We start from the raw sequence: 19,552 nt of genomic DNA, 5'->3' as shown, positions 1-19,552 counted from the left end.
CACCATTGGGATACTGCAGGAGTGGAATTTTCAAAATGTCGGCCATTTGACGAAAAATTGGCGGCCATTCCACTCCACTGTGTGGCTGCCAATTTCCGGCGGTAACAGGCCTTAACGGAGGGGGCAATTTCAGCCCCCTTGTCTCTTATCTCTACTGCTGCACTCTGGTGCCCTTCCCCTGCCAAATTAGTTTAAACCCTCCTGCACAACACTAGTTAACTTTCCAGAGAGGACATGTCCGGCTTGTACAGTTTCTTCCTGCTACAGAACTATTCCCAATACTCCCAGGAAACTGAAGCCCTCCCTCCTGCAACCCTTCTCCAGCCACACATTCACCTACACTTTCCTACTGTTTCTATATTCATTAGCACATGGCACTGAGAGTAATCCAGAGGTTGAGGTCTTGATCTTGAATCTTTTTCCTAGCTCTGAAAATCTGCCTGCAAGACCTCAACCCTTTTCCCGCCTATGTCATTGGTTTCAACATGGTCTGTGACTTCTAGGTCTTTCCCTTCCTCTCGCAGATTGTCCTGCACCCATTCAACATTCAGGAAGGATAGACAGAAAGGAAAAGGAGGTGGGGTAGCGTTGCTGGTTAAAGAGGAAATTAACGCAATAGTAAGGAAGGACATTAGCTTGGATGATATGGAATCTGTATGGGTCGAGCTGCGAAACACCAAAGGGCAGAAAACGTTAGTGGGAAATGTGTACAGACCACCAAACAGTAGTAGTGAGGTTGGGGACAGCATCAAATAAGAAATTAGGGATGCGTGCAATAAAGGTACAGCAGTTATCATGGGCGACTTTAATCTACATATAGATTGGGCAAACCAAACTGGTAGCAATACGGTGGAGGAGGATTTCCTGGAGTGTATTAGGGATGGTTTTCTAGAGCAATATGTCGAGGAACGAACTAGAGGGCTGGCCATCCTAGACTGGATGATGTGTAATGAGAAAGGACTAATTAGCAATCTTGTTGTGCAAGGACCCTTGGGGAAGAGTGACCATAACATGGTAGAATTCTTTATTAAGATGGAGAGTGACACAATTAATTCCGAGACTCGGGTCCTGAACTTAAGGAAAGGTAACTTCGATGGTATGAGACGTGAATTGGTTAAAATACACTGGCAAATGATACATAAAGGGTTGATGCTGGATAGGCAATGGCAAACATTTAAAGATCACATGGATGAACTTCAACAATTGTACATCCCTATCTGGAGTAAAAAGAAAACAGGGAAGGTAGCTCAACCGTGGCTAACGAGGAAAATTAAGGATAGTGTTAAATCCAAGGAAGAGGCATATAAATTGGCCAGACAAAGCAGCAAACCCGAGGACTGGGAGAAACTTAGAATTCAGCAGAGGAGGACAAAGGGTTTAATTAGGAGGGGGGAAATAGAGTATGAGAGGAAGCTTGCCGGGAACATAAAAACTGACTGTGAAAGCTTCTATGGATATGTGAAGAGAAAAAGATTAGAGAAGACGAACGTAGGTCCCTTGCAGTCAGATTCAGGTGAATTTATAATGGGGAACAAAGAAATGGCAGATCAGTTGAACAAATACTTTGGTTCTGTCTTCACGAAGAAAGACACAAATAACCTTCCGAAAGTACTAGTGGACCGAGGGTCTAGTGAGAAGGAGGAAATGAAGGATATCAATATTAGGCAGGAAATTGTAAGGGAAATTGATGGGATTGAAGGCCGATAAATCCCCGGGACCTGATAGTCTGCATCCCAGAATACTTAGGGAAGTGCCCTAGAAATAATGGATGCATTGGTGAGCATTTTCCAACAGTCTATCGACTCTGGATCAGTTCCTATGGACTGGAGTGTAGCTAATGTAACACCACTTTTTTAAAAAGTAGGGAGAGAGAAAACGAGTAATTATAGATCTGTTAGCCTGACATCAGTAGTGGGGAAAATGTTGGAATTAATTATTAAAGATGAAATAACAGCGCATTTGGAAAGCAGTGACAGGATCGGTCCAAGTCATCATGGATTTATGAAAGGGAAATCATGCTTGACAAATCTTCTGGAATTTTTTGAGGATGTAACTAGTAGAGTGGACAAGGGAGAACCAGTGGATGTGGTGTATTTGGACTTTCAAAAGGCTTTTGACAAGGTCCCACACAAGAGATTGTTGTGCAAAATTTAAGCACATGGTATTGGGGGTAATGTACTGACGTGGATAGAGAACTGGTTGGCAGACAGGAAGCAGAGAGTCGAGATAAATGGGTCCTTTTCAGAATGGCAGGCAGTGACTAGTGGGGTGCCGCGGGGCTCAGTGCTGTGATCCCAGCTATTTACAATATAGATTAATGATTTGGATGAAGGAATTGAGTGTAATATCTCCAAGTTTGCAGATGATACTAAACTGGGTGGCGGTGTGAGCTGTGAGGAGGACGCTAAGAGGCTGCAGAATGATTTGGACAGGTTAGGTGAATGGGCAAATACATGGCAGATGCAGTATAATGTGGATAAATGTGAGGTTATCCACTTTGGGGGCAAAACATGAAAGCAGAATATTATCTGAATGGCGGCAGATTAGGAAAATGGGAGGTACAATGAGACCTGGGGGTCATGTTACATCAGTCATTGAAAGTTGGCATGCAGGTACAGCAGGTGGTGAAGAAGGCAAATGGTATGTTGGCCTTCATAGCTAGGGGATTTGAGTATAGGAGCAGGGACGTCTTACTGCAGTTGTACAGGGCCTTGATGAGGCCTTACCTGGAATATTGTGTTCAGTTTTGGTCTCCTAACCTGAGGAAGGATGTTCTTGCTATTGAGGGAGTGCAGCGAAGGTTCACCAGACTGATTCCCGGGATGGCAGGACTGACATATGAGGAGAGACTGGATCGACTGGGCCTTTATTCACTGGAGTTTAGAAGGATGCGAGGGGATCTCATAGAAACATATAAAATTCTGACGGGATTGGACAGGTTAGATGCAGGAAGAATGTTCCCGATGTTGGGGAAGTCCAGAACCAGTGGACACAGTCTAAGGATAAGGGGTAAGCCATTTAGTACTGAGATGAGGAGAAACTTCTTCACTCAGAGAGTTGTTAACCTGTGGAATTCCCTATCGCAGAGAGTTGTTGATGCCAGTTCATTGGATATATTCAAGAGGGAGTTAGATATGGCCCTTTTGGCTAAAGGGATCAAGGTGTATGGAGAGAAAGCAGGAAAGGGGTACTGAGGTGAATGATCAGCCATGATCTTAATGAATGGTGGTGCAGGCTCGAAGGGCCGAATGGCCTACTCCTGCACCTATTCTCTATGTTTCTATGTTTCAGTGATATCCAATTGGAGGCCATGTGTATGTCCAGAGGACAATTCTAGTAGTTCGAAGCAGGCTCTACAAGCCCAGAGGCACAAACAGCCCAAAGACACTTCAAGTCCAGATTGAATTTCCTGGATCTTTCTGAGAAGCAATGCATGAGCTTTGCTTATCCAGACAGGTTGTCAATCTCTGCAATCTGCTATAACACAACCGACTGCCTGTTGAGCCAGGTGGCCATGCTTTGCCAATGACTCATGATGTTTCCTTATGACTTAACTTGTTTGCCTTATGATCTTTCCAAGTTGCTACAGGGGACATTTTCCACAGCTGTTGATAAAGGCAGAGAAGCTCACCAATGCCTCTTTGCCAGGGCCATTATCACATATTCTTCCCAATGGACCCCAGTCAGAATGAATGTGCTCTAGTATTAGCTGCAGTGGCTGGCTCCCCTTGTGTGCAGGAGGTCATTGACTGTATACATGTAAGGATTATCTGGTGAATTACTGCCCGAATTGATGGGGCGGGGAATGAAGTGAAATTGCTCTCTTTTCTTTTCAAAAAACATAAGGCGGTGTTTCAGGCAGCGGAGGGCCGGAAGCAAGTCGGGAGCGGGGCGGAAGGCGGGCGATGTCATCTGCGCCACGCTGAGCACATCAGCATGAAGCTGATGACGTCAGTGCTGACACTTATCAATGTTCCTCCCCTTCACTTAAAGGGGAGGGATGCTGCGAGGCCTACTTGGCATCCACTGGGCCACCAGGGAGGGCTACGGCTGGGCCAGCAGGCTGGCATCCAAGAGGGGTTGATGGGCTGCCTGTTGGCATCCCGACCGAACCCGTGGGTGCCATTGTCAGGACGACTGCAGAGTTGGCAGGCAAGTAAAATAATATGTCGGCAACGGCAGTGCGCAAAGCTGTCAGGGGCACCGACAAGCGGTCGATCCACTATTTGAGGGCAATATCACTTCCAGGGCGGTGTAATGGTCGAAAATCCAGTGCTACACAAAAAAAAAGGCACCCAGTAACAAGGAAACAAAGCATGGGATCATCCCATACACCCTTTTAATCGAACTTTGGAAGAAAGGCAGGCTGGGAAGGATGTCTGTGGCTAGACACTATGTGAATTTGGAGGCCACAGGCAGGCTGAGAAGCCAGCCAATCCCGGGAAAGTGCATCCTGGGCCGGCCAATCAGTGAATCGAGCCGGGCCAGAAGCAGGGAAATCCTCGACCAATGGGGAACACCCAGCCCATTTTGTAAAGGACAGCTTACCTGGATCTAATCAAGGAGAAGAGCCCATCACCAGCCCATTACCCATGCACATAAAGACAATAGGAGAGGCCAACACCTCAATGCATCCCGACCCTGACACAATAGCCAGCCAGACTATCAGGCACCGAGGTGCACAAGAAACAATGCTTTAACTTAACACCTCATCCCCACCTCGACTCAAACAATGAGACACTGATTCAGTTTGGGCGCGACAAAGGCCGGAGTTGAATCGGGTATAAAGGTGAGAGCTGGCAGCACTTGAAGAACACAGACAAGGGGACCTGACGCCACCTCGAAGTAAGAGAGAGGGACTCAGCCTCGCAAAAGAACGACCCAGGCTAAAGAACTTCGGAGCGGCCAAAGACAACTGCCACCAGCGGGCCCAGACTCCATCCGTGTGCTGAACCAGTGACCGAAAACCAAGGGAGAGGAAAAGGGGGCGGGGCCCAACCTTGCCCTGAGCAACCGAGCCGCACACCAGGACCGCGCTCCGAGTCCCACCGACTGGACAACCTACGACCGAGGTGACCGGGGGAGGCAACATTCACCCCAGTCCACACCGACAACTCACCCGGCCGAAAAGAAACACAACTGTGAGCCCATACAACCTCCGAGGATAACTGGAGCAAATCCGATTTAAGGTGGGACCCACTATACCCATCAAAGGAAACTGTGAGTATCACCCTGGAGTCTTCTCCCAACTGTCAGCTTACGCTAGTTAGGTGTAAAGGCGGGGGTGGGTGATAGAGTGGGTAAAAGGATTTTAAACTTGTGTAGAATTTCGTTGTGTCCGTTCCTCCCATAAACCTTTTTTTTCCTTAGTTCAAAGTGGTTCAACAAGTCAGTGCGTCGACCTTGTATTTGATTTGGTCCACACTTTGGGGGCTCGCACCACTTTTATTATGTGTGTATTAGTTTTGTGTTGTCTTTAGCAACTTAACCTTGTTTAAACGCTCACCTGGGTTTTAATAAAGTAGGACTTACCTGACTTTTCCAGGAACATTTCTTGTCTTTTGCATCTGTTGAGTGCTTTATTGTAGGAAGCTCATTATCCACCTAAATTCTGAGGTCAGAACCAGATAGGGCTGCAGGACGCCTCAAAACGTCAAGGTTGCGATTGGGTATAAGCAGCCTCAGACCTATTGGTGGTATCAAACATATCACTAAGCTGTAATTGGGTATAAGCAGCCTCAGACATATTGGTGGTATCAAACATATCACTAAGCTGTAATTGGGTATAAGCAGCCTCAGACCTATTGGTGGTATCAAACATATCACTAAGCTGTAATTGGGTATAAGCAGCCTCAGACATATTGGTAGTATCAAACATATCACTAAGCTGTAATTGGGTATAAGCAGCCTCAGACATATTGGTAGTATCAAACATATCACTATGCTGTAATTGGGTATAAGCAGCCTCAGACATATTGGTAGTATCAAACATATCACTAAGTTGTAATTGGGTATAAGCAGCCTCAGACATATTGGTAGTATCAAACATATCACTAAGCTGTAATTGGGTATAAGCAGAAAAGGTGTCCACTGGTGACAGCAACTCAAATCACCATAGTCTGAAGGTTGCGCCCAGTCACAAGCAACAGTAGAAGGAAAAACCCCAACAACTAATGGTGACCCAGATGGGACCTCAGTGGGAGAATGAGCTGACCACCTCAGAGAAGGTGATCCTGGAACATTCCAAAATGGTGGAAAAAATTAAAGATTATGTGTTTTCTAAAGTTAATTTTTCTAAGGCTTGGGTTCAGAGCCTGAATCGGGCGCTGCGTCCGGCAGACGCGGCGGCCCAGTGGACTGCGGGCCCAACCTTTCGCAAGAATATAGAGAAGGCGATCTGGCTAATCTGCTTGATAAGGCAGGTTAGAGAGCTAGACCTCCAGGTGGGGAGGTTACAGGGTGAACTCAAAGAAGCAGTGATAACCTCAGCAGCCAGCAGTGCAGCGGGCACCCAGGCCACAGAGGAGCTGATAGCAGAAAGGAACAGGAGAGCACAGTTGGAGGAGACTTTCCGTAACCACCAGGAGTACCTGCAGAGTCAGGTTACAGTGTCTCGGGCTGCGGAGTAGAAACATAGGGAACAAAGTATAACCTATGCGAAGCAAGTACAGGAATTGCAGAGCCAGCTCGAGGATTTGCATGTTGCCTATAAAGTCAACACGGAAATCAGCCGTGAGAAGGCAGATCATGCACACTGCCAGAAACGGATCCAATCCCTCCTCCAGGCTCTGTCCCAGGTAAAGGGGACAGTGTGTCTGCTGGGGCCCAGGGGGGCTACCAATGAATGGGGAGTGGAGGAGGATCCGACGGCAGAAGCCAGTCGACCGCCTCCCGAGGTGCGGTAATGTGTCCGGCAGGCTTCAGGGAGGAACAGAGGGTGCAGTCCAAGAAGCCCACAGGTCATGGGACCGGTCAGGGAGAGTCGGTCCAGCCAAAAGGGCATGGGGCCGGCCAGGTGGAACCGACCCAGCCAAAGAGGTATGGGACACCCGTAGAAAGGGTCGAGTCTGTCAGTTTGATCACGGCTGAAGAACAAGGGGAGCCATAGTAACATCCGCAGCGGAACCGATGTGCCCGGCTGTGCAGAGAAAGTACGGATCCCACAGAGTGCGCAACCCCAAGGACCGCTCGACAGCGAGTTTATTATCCCGCATGGGGTGCAAGCCCTAAAGGCTATGGTATCGCACATCCCCAAGCTGACTCGGCAAGGAGACCCGTACGCCCATTTCCTGGAAGTAGCGCAGGCAGTAGACCTCAATGCCTGCCATAATGCAGAAGCAGTTAAAGTGCTCCTATTCTCAATAGATGGAAGAATCTATCAGGCTCTTCCCCCTGTTTGTCGAGGGGGACGCTGTACCTTGGAGGCTCTGAAAAGGGCCATCCTGGAAGCTGTGGGGTGGAACGAGGGAAGCCCTTTCGAAAGGATAGCAAAGACCCGTCAGCTAACTGGAGAGGCCCCACAGGTTTATGTGGACAGGCTGTGGCTGGTGTATAGCGCGGCCTGCGGGGGCCTGCTCGACAGGGCTAATCTCACGGTAGAGCAGAGGGAGGCCTGGTTTCGCACCATAATCGCGAACAGCCTACCCAGTGTAAAGGAAAGGGCAGACCTCTGGTTTATTCCCACAGACCCCAACCTCACCGAGGACATCATGATAGGTAGACTGACTGCCACACGGCGGATGGAGGAGGAGGAGAAGCCTGAAAAACCCATAAAGGGTCGGGTGCACACGGTGCAACCCAAACAAATCCCCAAGAAAGAGTAGCATCAGGAAGGGGGATATCCTTCCGATAAGAGGTGGGTATGTTATGGGTGCGGCAAGCTGGGCCATTTCCGCAGCAACTGCCGAACCAACCCGTACCGCACCAAGGAAGTGAAAATATCCCCGGAGGGGAACCCAGGCGGTGAGAAACCCGGGGCCACTACAGCATTCGAGACTGCGGTGGAAACCCTCAGGCAGCTGCTGGCAGGTTCCGGCCGGGTGAATGTAGCTGTAGGCAGGGAGATCCCAACAGCTCCCCTACAGCAGAAGCTGTGACTAGGCCTCACCAAGCCCGCCTACCTGTTTCCGCTGGACTACGACTCGTGGGGAAGACCATGGGTAAAGATGGAGGTGGAGGGGAGCCAGGGTAATTACCTGTTGGACACGGGGGCTTCAAGCACCCTTGTCCACACAGAGGACCCGGCCTCCTCACCCCTGCCTAACGGTGTACCCTACGAGCTGGTCGGCTTCACAGGAGACAAGAGGGCAGGGTATTTCTCAATCCCATTGACCCTCAAGTTGGGAACACTTACAACCAAGTGGAAGTGCGTCCTAATGCGATGGGAGCAGGCTAACAAGGGGATACTAGGGGCAGATTTCGTAAAAGCCCACCAGATTCTGGTGGATTTAAGAAATCACTGTTTATGGGGAACAGTAGATCCACTAGAGAATAACAAAGTCATGATTATTGAGAAAGTGCAGGACAAAGGGACCCTATGTACTGTGAAGCCGAAAGGGGGTTACGATTTGGAGCTTCTGGTTCGCAACACCCCGGCTGAATACAGGGCCGATGTGCAAGCCAGTCTCGCAGCATTTGCCACCCACAAGCACGATTGTGGGAGAGTCACCGAAGTCGAAGTCCGGGTAGATGGGGATCCCATGTCCCGTCCTCAAAGGCAGTACAGCTTCCCAAAGGAGGCGGAAGCCGATTTGGAGGTAGCACTGAGCTCGCTGGTGGAGCAGGGTGTGTTGAGACCCATAGCCACCCATGTGAACTCTCCCCTGTGGCTGGTTAGGAAACCAGACAATGCGTGGAGAGCCACCGTGGACTACCGGGTGCTCAATAAAAACATCCCGGCTTGTGCTCCCACAGTAGCAGCAGTGGCAGACCTGATCAGGGAAATCCCTGCATCTGCCACTACCTTTTCAGTGCTCGATATCTTCAACAGCTTTTGGTCTATCTCTGTTAGGAGAGAAGACCAGTATAAGTTTGCGTTCACCTTCAAGGAACAGCAATATACTTGGAGTTGTCTCCCTCAGGAATTTCACAACGGTCCAAGCATCTTCCACCAGTGTATGGCGAACTGTTTGAAGAGCTTCAGCCAGCCGCAACAGTTGGTGCAGTATGTGGACGACCTGCTCCTTTATACTGACAACAGTGAAGAGCATGGTCCCCTGCTGGCAGAACTGTTGGCTGTGCTTAAGGAGGGGGGGTTTTAAGGTCAACCCCAAGAAGGCCCAGATAGGTTTAAAGGAAGTAAGATTCCTGGGTCTAACACTCAGAGCAGGGGAACGAGGTATAGATGAGGCCCGGAGGCAAGCCGTGCAGGAACTCCCGGTACCGACCGCTGTATCTGGAGTCAGATCTTTTTTAGGGATCACAGGCTACTGCAAATTTCATAGAAGATTATGCAGTAACCGCAGCCCCTCTACTCAGGCTCCTACACAAAGGGGTCGAGTGGGAGTGGGATCAAGGCTGCCAAGCTGCATTTCTTCAGTTGAAACAGAACCTGCAGAAGGCACCTGCACTGGGGGCTATTGATGGGGGAAAGGATTTCTATTTAGAAGTAGCAGCCAGCGGGGACAGTTTGAGTGCAGTGCTTTTACAGGAAAGGCACGGACAGCTGAGACTGGTGGTGTACTCCTTTAGAGTCCTTGCAGAGGTGGAGAAGGGGTACTCCAACTGTGAAAGGCATCTGTTAGCCACTCACTGGGTTGTGAACAGAGCACAGGTTTTCACAGGAGTATCCCCTATCATATTCCTCATCCATCACACCCCGACCCAGATGTTGTTAGATGGGAGAATAAAGGATGGAACAGTCAGCAGTGCCAGGATCATTCACTGGACCCTCCTCCTCTCCCAAATGACTATCAGGGTCAGGGGCCTCTGCGAGCCCAGGCTCGCAGCTAACCTCATATATGCAGGGGAACCACACAGATGCTCAGTAGAAGGGGTTTGGGACATCGACTTTGGATTTCGGGCAGGGGTACATCCCTCAGGCTGCGAGATCTACGTCGATGGATCCAGTTCAGTGTCCGCGGGTACAAGACTTACGGGTTGCTGAGTTTGGGACCCCGAGGCAGGCATAGCCTTGGCGCTTAAACTCCCCAGCACCCTGAGCGCCCAGCAGGCTGAACTATCGGTGGTGATGTACATGGTGACACACCCCGAGGAATTCCCCACCCCGTACACGATTTGTTCGGACAGTATGTTTACTTGCAACTCGTGTACAGAGTATCTGGCTATTTGGTCACGCAGGGGGTACATATCCGCAGCTGGGAAGCCGCTGGTAACCAAGCCCCTGCTAGTAAGGATAGTGGCAGCTCTAGGGAACAATAGGGACGTCTACATCCATAAGGTTAAGGCACATTCTAAGACAGAGCCCAGGGCAGAGGGTAACCAGCGGGCGGACCTCCTAGCCAGAGAAGGAGCCAAGACAGGTTGCTTCTGGGACCCATATGAGAAAGGCAGGGTGATAGCAGCTAGAGGCAAGCCAGGGAAACAAGGGAGCACAGGGGTAGCAGTTGCCCCGGACCTGAGACCGGTTCAGGCGCAGGACCCTGTCCTCAAGGCTGCCATAGCAACCATCCTAAGTGGAGGAGAGGCAGAGAGCCAATACAGTGCCACAGATATAGCTGTCAAGGAAGGGATGCTGTTCAAAGGGGATAAGTGGGTGGTTCCAGCACAACACCAGCGGGAGTTCCTGCAACTGGCCCATGAGGGTCCAGGCGCGGGACACCCCAGGCTAGAGTCCACCTGGCAGAAGGTGGAACAGGCAGCATGGTGGCCAAAGCTCCGGAATGACATCCGTGATTTCTGCGCAGCCTGTCTGGTGTGTGCAGCCAACAACCCAGACCCCCAGAAAAGAAAGGCATCACTGGGACACATCAGGCGGGTAGAGGGACCCTGGCAGTCGATCCAAATCGACTACATAGGGCCCCTACCAACCGCCCAGGGAGGGTACCAGTAATGTTTCGTGCTGATGGATGTATTCTCCAAATGGGCGGAAGCCTTCCCGTGCCGAACAGCTACTGCATAGGGGACGGCTAAGATCCTGGTCCGGGAAGTGTTCTCAAGATGGGGTCTGCCAGAGTTTGTGGAGTCTGATCGGGGAAGTCACTTCACCGGCCAGGTGATGCAGGCTACCTTAAAGGTACTGGGAATTAAAGCACAGTGGCATGTGGCTTACAACCCCCAGTCCTCAGGCCCTGTAGAACGCCTCAACTGCACTATAAAAGAAAGGCTCCGCAAGGAGACAGAGAATTTCCCCAATCGATGGGTAGAGGTCCTGCCCCTAGTCCTTATGGGAATCCGGGCCGGTCAGTCCAAAAGCACAGGGTATTCGCCCCACGAAATAATGACCGGGCGGCCCATGAGAACCCCAGTACACCTACTGGTGCCGAGTCTCACAGAAGGGCAACTTCGGGAAACTAACCGGAACCGTTTTGCTGGGAATCTGCTGGAACAGCTGCAGCAGATTCACTGGCAGGCAGCCACCAACAAGGGAAAGCAGCACTTTAGCAACAAGCTGCTGCTGGAGCCCCGCAGCCACCATGACTGGAAAGTAGGTGACCAGGTTATGATCCGCAGCTTCGCCAGGGTGGGGGTGTTCGAGCCACTGTACATAGGGCCCTACAGTATAGTGGACAAGGTAAGCCCTATGGTTTATGCGATCCAATTACCCCACGGGGTAAAGTGGTACCACATAAACCAATGCAAGCGGTTTGACCCTACTGGGGCAGGAAAAAGGAAGGCTCCCACAGGTAAAGAAACCCCACGGGAGACAGAGGACATTCCGGTGGATGTGGAGGCTGTAACAGAGGTCAACCCCAGCCCCGAAGCCCCACAAACCGGAATAGTCCACTGCCACAGTAAGACCATCACACAGCAGAGTGAAGTGGCACAGCCTGATAGGCAGGAAAGGGACTTAGCACAGGAGAAGGGAGTCCTGTGCAGTATAACGACAGGGCATATAGAGGAAGGGATAGACCAGTGGGAGGACCAAGGGGTGCAGCCCGTAACATGGGACTCCGCGCCCCTGGTTAGGCGTAGTTCCAGAGTGAGGCATCCTAGGATGCCTTGGTCCCCCGTATACCTTCCCGCCCGTCCCAGAGTCAGACGAGAAAAGAAGCACAAGAGTGGCAGACTCTGTGCGGTAAAAGGGACAACACCGAAAGACCCGGGAAAGATTCCAGACAACGAAGGACTCACAGAAATGGAAGCAGGACATTTAAAATAAGTCCTCCTGCAAGCCCCGACAAAAGGGGGCAGTCCCGGCTCCTGGGGCAAGGTCAGCAAGATGGCCAACCAAGCCAAGTCAGTATCAGAGACTGACCAGGCCACCCGGAGACGGGTGGCATTGCATATAGCCCGGTGTTCTGTATATAGTTTAGGGAGATTTTAAAAGTGAGGTGATGGTGTTTTTATTTTGTGATGTTACTCCAGTCGAGCCTAAAGAAGTCTCAGGCAGGACTGTGTTCAATCTTGTGTTCCAGAAGATGCTCCGGACCGTCGCGATGTTATTTACCTACCTGGGGACCTGCACTGGACAGAAACTCGACATCGAGATGTCTTTGACATACGGGACCTACAAGAAAGCGGGGTTAATGTACATAGTAAGAATGTTGTTTGTGCACCTGGGAGTAAACGGGCCCATAGTCGAGGATAATTATTGGGGAAGGCTGACACTTGGCAGACCCTAGGATTTTCTTACAGTCCTTTGACACATTCCGTTTATTTCCAGATGTGTCAAGATGGGGGAGTGTAAGGGTCGAAAATCCAGTGCTACACAAAAAAAAAGGCACCCGGGTAACAAGGAAACAGAGCATGGGATCATCCCATACACCCTTTTAATCGAACTTTGGCCAAGGCAAGCCGCAGGAAGAAAGGCAGGCTGGGAAGGATGTCTGTGGCCAGACACTATGTGAATTTGGGGCCACAGGCAGGCTGAGAAGCCAGCCAATCCCGGGAAAGTGCATCCTGGGCCGGCCAATCAGTGAATCGAGCCGGGCCAGAAGCAGGGAAATCCTCGACCAATGGGGAATACCCGGCCCATTTTGTAAAGGACAGCTTACCTGGATCTAATCAAGGAGAAGGGCCCATCACCAGCCCATTACCCATGTACCTAAAGACAATAGGAGAGGCCAACACCTCAGTGCATCCCGACCCTGACACAATAGCCAGCCAGACTATCAGGCACCGAGGTGCACAGGAAACAATGCTTTACCTTAATACCTCATCCCCACCTCGACTCAAACAATGAGACACTGATTCAGTTTGGGCGCGACAAAGGCTGGAACCGAACCGGGTATAAAAGTGAGAGCTGGCAGCACTTGAAGAACACAGACAAGGGGACCTGGTGACACCTCGAAGTAAGAGAGAGGGACTCAGCCTCGCAAAAGAACGACCCAGGCTAAAGAACTTCGGAGCGGCCAAAGACAACTGCCACCAGCGGGCCCAGACTCCATCCGTGTGCTGAACCAGCGACCGAAAACCAAGGGAGAGGAAAAGGGGGCGGGGCCCAACCTTGCCCTGTGCAACCGAGCCGCACACCAGGACCGCGCTCCGAGGCCCACCGACTGGACAACCTACGACCGAGGTGACCGGGGGAGGCAACATTCACCCCAGTCTACACCGACAACTCACCCGGCCGAAAAGAAACACAACTGCGAGCCCATACAACCTCCGAGGATAACTGGAGCAAATCCATTTGAAGGTGGGCCCCACTATACCCATCAAAGGAAACTGTGAGTATCACCCTGGAGTCTTCTCCCAACTGTCAGCTTAGGCTAGTTAGGTGTAAAGGCGGGGGTGGGTGATAGAGTGGGTAGAAGGATTTTAAACTTGTGTAGAATTTTGTTGTGTCCATTCCTCCCATAAACCTTTTTTTTCCTTAGTTCAAAGTGGTTCAACAAGTCAGTGCGTCGACCTTGTATTTGATTTGGTCCACACTTTGGGGGCTCGCACCACTTTTATTATGTGTGTATTAGTTTTGTGTTGTCTTTAGCAACTTAACCTTGTTTAAACGCTCACCTGGGTTTTAATAAAGTAGGACTTACCTGACTTTTCCAGGAACATTTCTTGTCTTTTGCATCTCTTGAGTGTTTTATTGTAGGAAGCTCATTATCCACCTAAATTCTGAGGTCAGAACCAGATAGGGCTGCAGGACGCCTCAAAACGTCAAGGTTGCGATTGGGTATAAGCAGCCTCAGACCTATTGGTGGTATCAAACATATCACTAAGCTGTAATTGGGTATAAGCAGCCTCAAACCTATTGGTGGTATCAAACATATCACTAAGCTGTAATTGGGTATAAGCAGCCTCAGACATATTGGTGGTATCAAACATATCGCGAAGCTGTAATTGGGTATAAGCAGCCTCAGACATATTGGTGGTATCAAACATATCACTAAGCTGTAATTGGATAAAAGCAGCCTCAGACATATTGGTGGTATCAAACATATCACTAATCTGTAATTGGGTATAAGCAGCCTCAGACCTATTGGTGGCATCAAACATATGACTAAGCTGTAATTGAGTATAAGCAGAAAAGGGGTCCACTGGTGATAGCAACTCAAATCATCATAGTCTGAAGGTTGTGCCCGGTCACAAGCAACAGTAGAAGGAAAAACCTCTACAGCGGGCACCAGGCAGTGCGTGCTCTAATGACAGTAGCGGGGTGGACATCTTCTCTGTCTCAAAAAATCACGAGAGCAATGTCCCAATCGTCAGAGAGTCCACCCCGACTGGGCGGAAACGTATTTCTACACCAGTACCGCGTGGTAACTGATCTTCCAAAAAGGGGCAATTTCGGCCCCGTAGCCTTCACAGCATCAGAAACTATCCAGCAGCATTTGTTAACAGGAATTGATGTGACTGTGAATTTGGTTAGTGATCACTGCCACACAATCATGCAGTTATGTGCAAAGTTTCCAGGCAGCTATCACGATACCGTCATCCTGAGCTAGTCAACCATTCTCCCACTATTCCACCCATCAAGGATGGTTGCTCGGGGACAAAGGCTACCTCTCCACACATTGCTGATGACACCCCTCCGTAACCCTAGCCCTCCTGCACAACTGAAGTACAAACAGACCACGTTACAACCACGATTTCATCAGATGCACGATTGGGCTCCTCAAACAATTGCCCCTTCCCTTAAGGTCTGTTACTGCCGGAAATCGGTGGTCAGGCAGCAGAATGGCTTGGCTGCTGATTTTTCGTGGAATACCGCCATTTTCAAAATTCCGCTCCTGTGGTATCCCGGCGGTGACCCGCTCCCCCCACTACCGCTCCACTGCTGCCGATCTGTCCTAAGTGTGTTATTAGAGCGCGCACTGCCGATGTGCCCCCCCGAACGTGAAATTCGTGCTGAAACTCTTGCTACCACCGCTCAATGCCACCGACAGCTTCTTCTGTCGGTGCACTGTGCTTGAAGTGCTTGTAAATTGGCAGTGCCGCTGCCATTAAAGGGGAGGACCTACTGCCACGGCCGCCATCTTATTTTTTTTTGTCGGACGACTGACCGGTCGGGTGAACAATTATGCCCCCGGGTTCGGTCGCAACCCTCCCTGGTGGCCCAGTGGACCTAACTGAGTGAATCGCACAGCTCACAGCCTCTCTCCCCTTTAAATAAAGGGGAGAGATGTGGTGACGCGCCAGGGTGATGATGTCATCAGCGCTACGCTGATGAGTGCCAGCGACGGACACTCCGCCCCCCCCCCCCTTCCGCCCCTCTACTTACCAAACTTCCGCTCTCTGCCGCACTTCCGCCCCCATTATGACCGACTTCTAGGCTGCTCAAAAAAGCGCCAAAGAGCGGAATTTTGAGCAAGAGGCCACCACATCTACTGCTGCGGTAAGATTAGTTGAAACACGTTTGGTGCGCTGCGTTTTCGGCAGGAGGCAATTTCGACCCCCTAAGTGTCTGATAGGGCAGGGTCCTCTGAGAGTTTCATGGAAGAAGGTACTGTGCTGCATGTTGCAGGAGTAACACCCCTCATCTGACAAGGAACACAAGGAAAGAGCAGAAAAGGGAGGGCCGTTGCAGCACCTTGGCTCACCGGCTCATTCCCCTGAAATGTTGCTAAATTCCCCTCTGCATTAACAATATTTATTACCTCCTACACCACTCCCTCAACCCTGCAATAAAGAACGTTTAAATCAACTATCATATGTATGACATCCTGACAATACAGCCTCATAAGCTAATATGAAACCAAACTGCAGAGAAAAGTGCCAAATGTGAAAAGAATAATTCTTAAAAGGCAAAAGCATTAATCGTCCTGAATTTATTTTCACCCAAATGTCAACCCATAATAGCTTCAAGTTTTTAAACATATTCCTACTGCTCCTACGAGGTACTCCCCCAGTGGCTTCAGCATAGCTGGTCAGAGGTGACCACAGTGAGCTTGACACTGAGAGCACCCGACTGCTGCTGGGTAGTCTGGCTCAGGTTGTTTTCTGGCACCATGCTGGTTATTGGTTGAAGGGGTGGTGTGGGAGCAGACAAGCGGTCATAAGAACATGACATAAGAAATAGGAACAAGAGTAGACTATACTGCTCCTAGAGCCTGCTCCACTATTCAATAAGATCATGGCTAGATTTCTACATCAATTCCACTTTCCCACCCTAGCCCCATACTCCTTGATTCTCTTAGTGCCCAAGAATCTATCGATCTTAGTCTTGAATATACTCAATGACTGAGCCTCCGCAGCCCTCTGGGGTAGAAAATTCCAAAGATTCATAACATTCTGAGTGAAGAACTTTCATCTCATCCCAGTCCTCACTGGCCAACCCCTTATCTGAGACTATGCCCTCTCGTTCTACACTCTCCAGCCTGGGAATCAGCCTCTCAGTATCAAACCTGTCAAGCCTTCTAAGAATTTTACATGTTTCAATGAAATTTCCTCTTATTCTTCTCACCTCCAGCGAATATAGATCCATTCTACTCAAACTTTCCTCATAGGACAATCCTCTCATCTAAGAATCAATCTAGTGAACTTTTGATGCAACCTCTCTATGGCAAGTATATCCTTCCTGAGGTAAGGAGACCAAAACTGGAACACAGTGCTCCAGGTATGGTCTCACCAAAGCCCTATATAATTGCTTACTCTTCCTTACTTCCTTACTCTTATACTCCATGGGATCCTTCACCACATGTCGCTATTGAGGTAAAGACTTAAGTAATTTAAAAGTGAAAGGGATAAATAATTGTAAAAGAGGGCTATAAAAGGATCTGGGGACAGTGGCATTACAGGAGAGAACGTCAGCACCGGGGGCCGATTGGCTTCCTCCTGTGCTGTAATTTCTATAATTCTATGACAAGACTCAGGGCCAAAATTGTCCCTTTCTATAAGGCTCGTGGCCGCCTGAAAGCAGTGGCCACGGGTCGGTGCAGACTGGCCGCCGAGTCTCCGCGGAAGGGCCGCCATTTTAAAAATTGCCCTTCCTCAGGTTTGGAGCGGTATAGGGGACCGCTCCGCTCGTTTTTCCGCCTCGGCGTGCATGCGCCGACCCCGTCCCGAAATTGCCCCGCGGGAGTAGTGCCGCCGTCGGTCTGTCCCACTGACATCTTTTGCTGTCAGTGCCTTTCTGTGGCTTGGCTGCGCGGCCACCCTTAAAGGGGATGTGGCGCTACCGGCGACTGCCAGGTCGGGCCGATAATTATAGTTCAGTGTTTGCCACTAAAGTGGCTGCAGAGTTTGCAGCGGCCCTCCCCTTTAACTGATGGGGAGGGACACGCCAGCGTGATGATGACTTGTAGCGTCGGCCGCCCCGCTCCCACTTCCACCCGGCTAGTGACGGCTACTCCGACATGCCACCACTTCCGCCCCGATGATGAGGCCACTTCCACCCTGCTCCAAAAAAAAGCACGGTTTGGCCACCCCATGCATTGGGGCGGCCGGAAGACTTCAAGAGCGGTAGGTGCAACTTGTTTCGAGCGGTGGTAAATTTCAGCCCCCCTCCTAAATTGAGACTGAGCTAGGTAGTTGTTTAGAGATGTTGGTGCTGAGTTGAATTTAGTAGGATGCAGCCTGTGAGAAGTGCCCCTAACATTGAGCCCGCTTTCCTTTGTGAAATCTCTCAGTTTGGTTCAGGTTGGACTACTGGCTGGTCTTGACATGTAAAGTCCAAGTACAGATCAGCTCTGATTGAGGTACCCTGTTCAGAGAAGTCATCTTCATACAGAACTGGAGTCCATGGAGATAAGGCAAGAGATACTGGGGGCAAAATTTGGCACAGTAGTGCCCATTTATTAGGCACTATGAAGCCCCTTAAAGTTCCAAAATGTCGCCTGTGGTGTCAGCGCACACTTTGACTTGAAGTACGCCGGATATCATACTGGTAAAGCGGTTAGTTGCTGGTTTATTTTGTCTGGTTGTTGCTGCAATTCTGCACATTTGGGTGCTTTTGATAGTTGTTTCAAGCTTCAAAGGTCTACGAGGTGTGGCAAGTACTGAAGTAGTTTTTGCTGAGTTCAAGGCTTCTGCACAAACCAGTTGCTCCCATACATGGATGCATTAGTCGGCCTTCCTTTTGGCATTGAGCATGACTGTGAGAATGAGCAGAGGCCACGCAGAGAGGACAAGCTGCCGGAAGAGGGAGGGCGGGATGATGGCATATGCATCCAGGGTGTTCAGAGATCAATTCTCGAATCTGAACTTCAGCAATGACCAATGTTTGTGACATCTGCGCTTCACTAAGGAGGTCATCGCTGAAATCTGCAACCTCAGAGCAGGTCAAGGACCGCATTGCCAGTGGCTGTGAAGGTGACCGCGGCTATAAACCTTTATCCATCTGGCTCCTTCCAGGCTGCTGCTGGAGATATTAGCAACATCTAGTCAGGACTTCACAACACCTTAAACCAGGCTGATTGTGACAGTACTGCTATCTTCGATGATGCTCTGGGCTCATCGCTAGAACGTCTCTGTGCACAAAAGGAGGACATTGAGCAAATGATGCCTGTGCCGGCTCTTTGAATGGGCTATACAATTAGTTTCACTCCTCTGCTCTTTTGACATCGCCCTGCAATTGTTTTCTTTTCAAGTATATATTCAATTCCCTTTTGAAAGTTATTGTATCTGCTTCCACCAGCCTTTCAGACAGTGCATTCCAGATCACACCAAATCGCTGTGTGAAAAAAATTCTCATCTCCTCTCTGGTTCTTTTACCAATTATCTGTGTCCTCTGGTTACTCAAGCTCCTGTCAGTGGAAACAGTTTCTCCTTATTTACTCGACAAAAACCCTTCATAATTTTGAATATCTCCATTATACCTCCCCTCAGCCTTCACTGCTCTAAGGAGAACAATCCCAGCTTCTTTAGTCTTTCCACATAAATGAAGTATGTTATCCCTGGTGTAATTCAAGTAAATCTCCTCTGCACCCTCTCCAAGGCCTTAATATCCTTACTAAAGTGTGGCGCCCCCCAGAACACTGACAATACTGTGTCCAATTCTGCTGAGGCCTAACCAGTGATTTATAAATGTTTAGCATAACTTTCATGCTTT

This window comes from Pristiophorus japonicus, chromosome 1, assembly GCF_044704955.1.
Source record: "Pristiophorus japonicus isolate sPriJap1 chromosome 1, sPriJap1.hap1, whole genome shotgun sequence".
In the NCBI taxonomy this organism is placed as follows: Eukaryota; Metazoa; Chordata; class Chondrichthyes; family Pristiophoridae; genus Pristiophorus; species Pristiophorus japonicus.
This window is presented reverse-complemented; position numbering follows the sequence as displayed.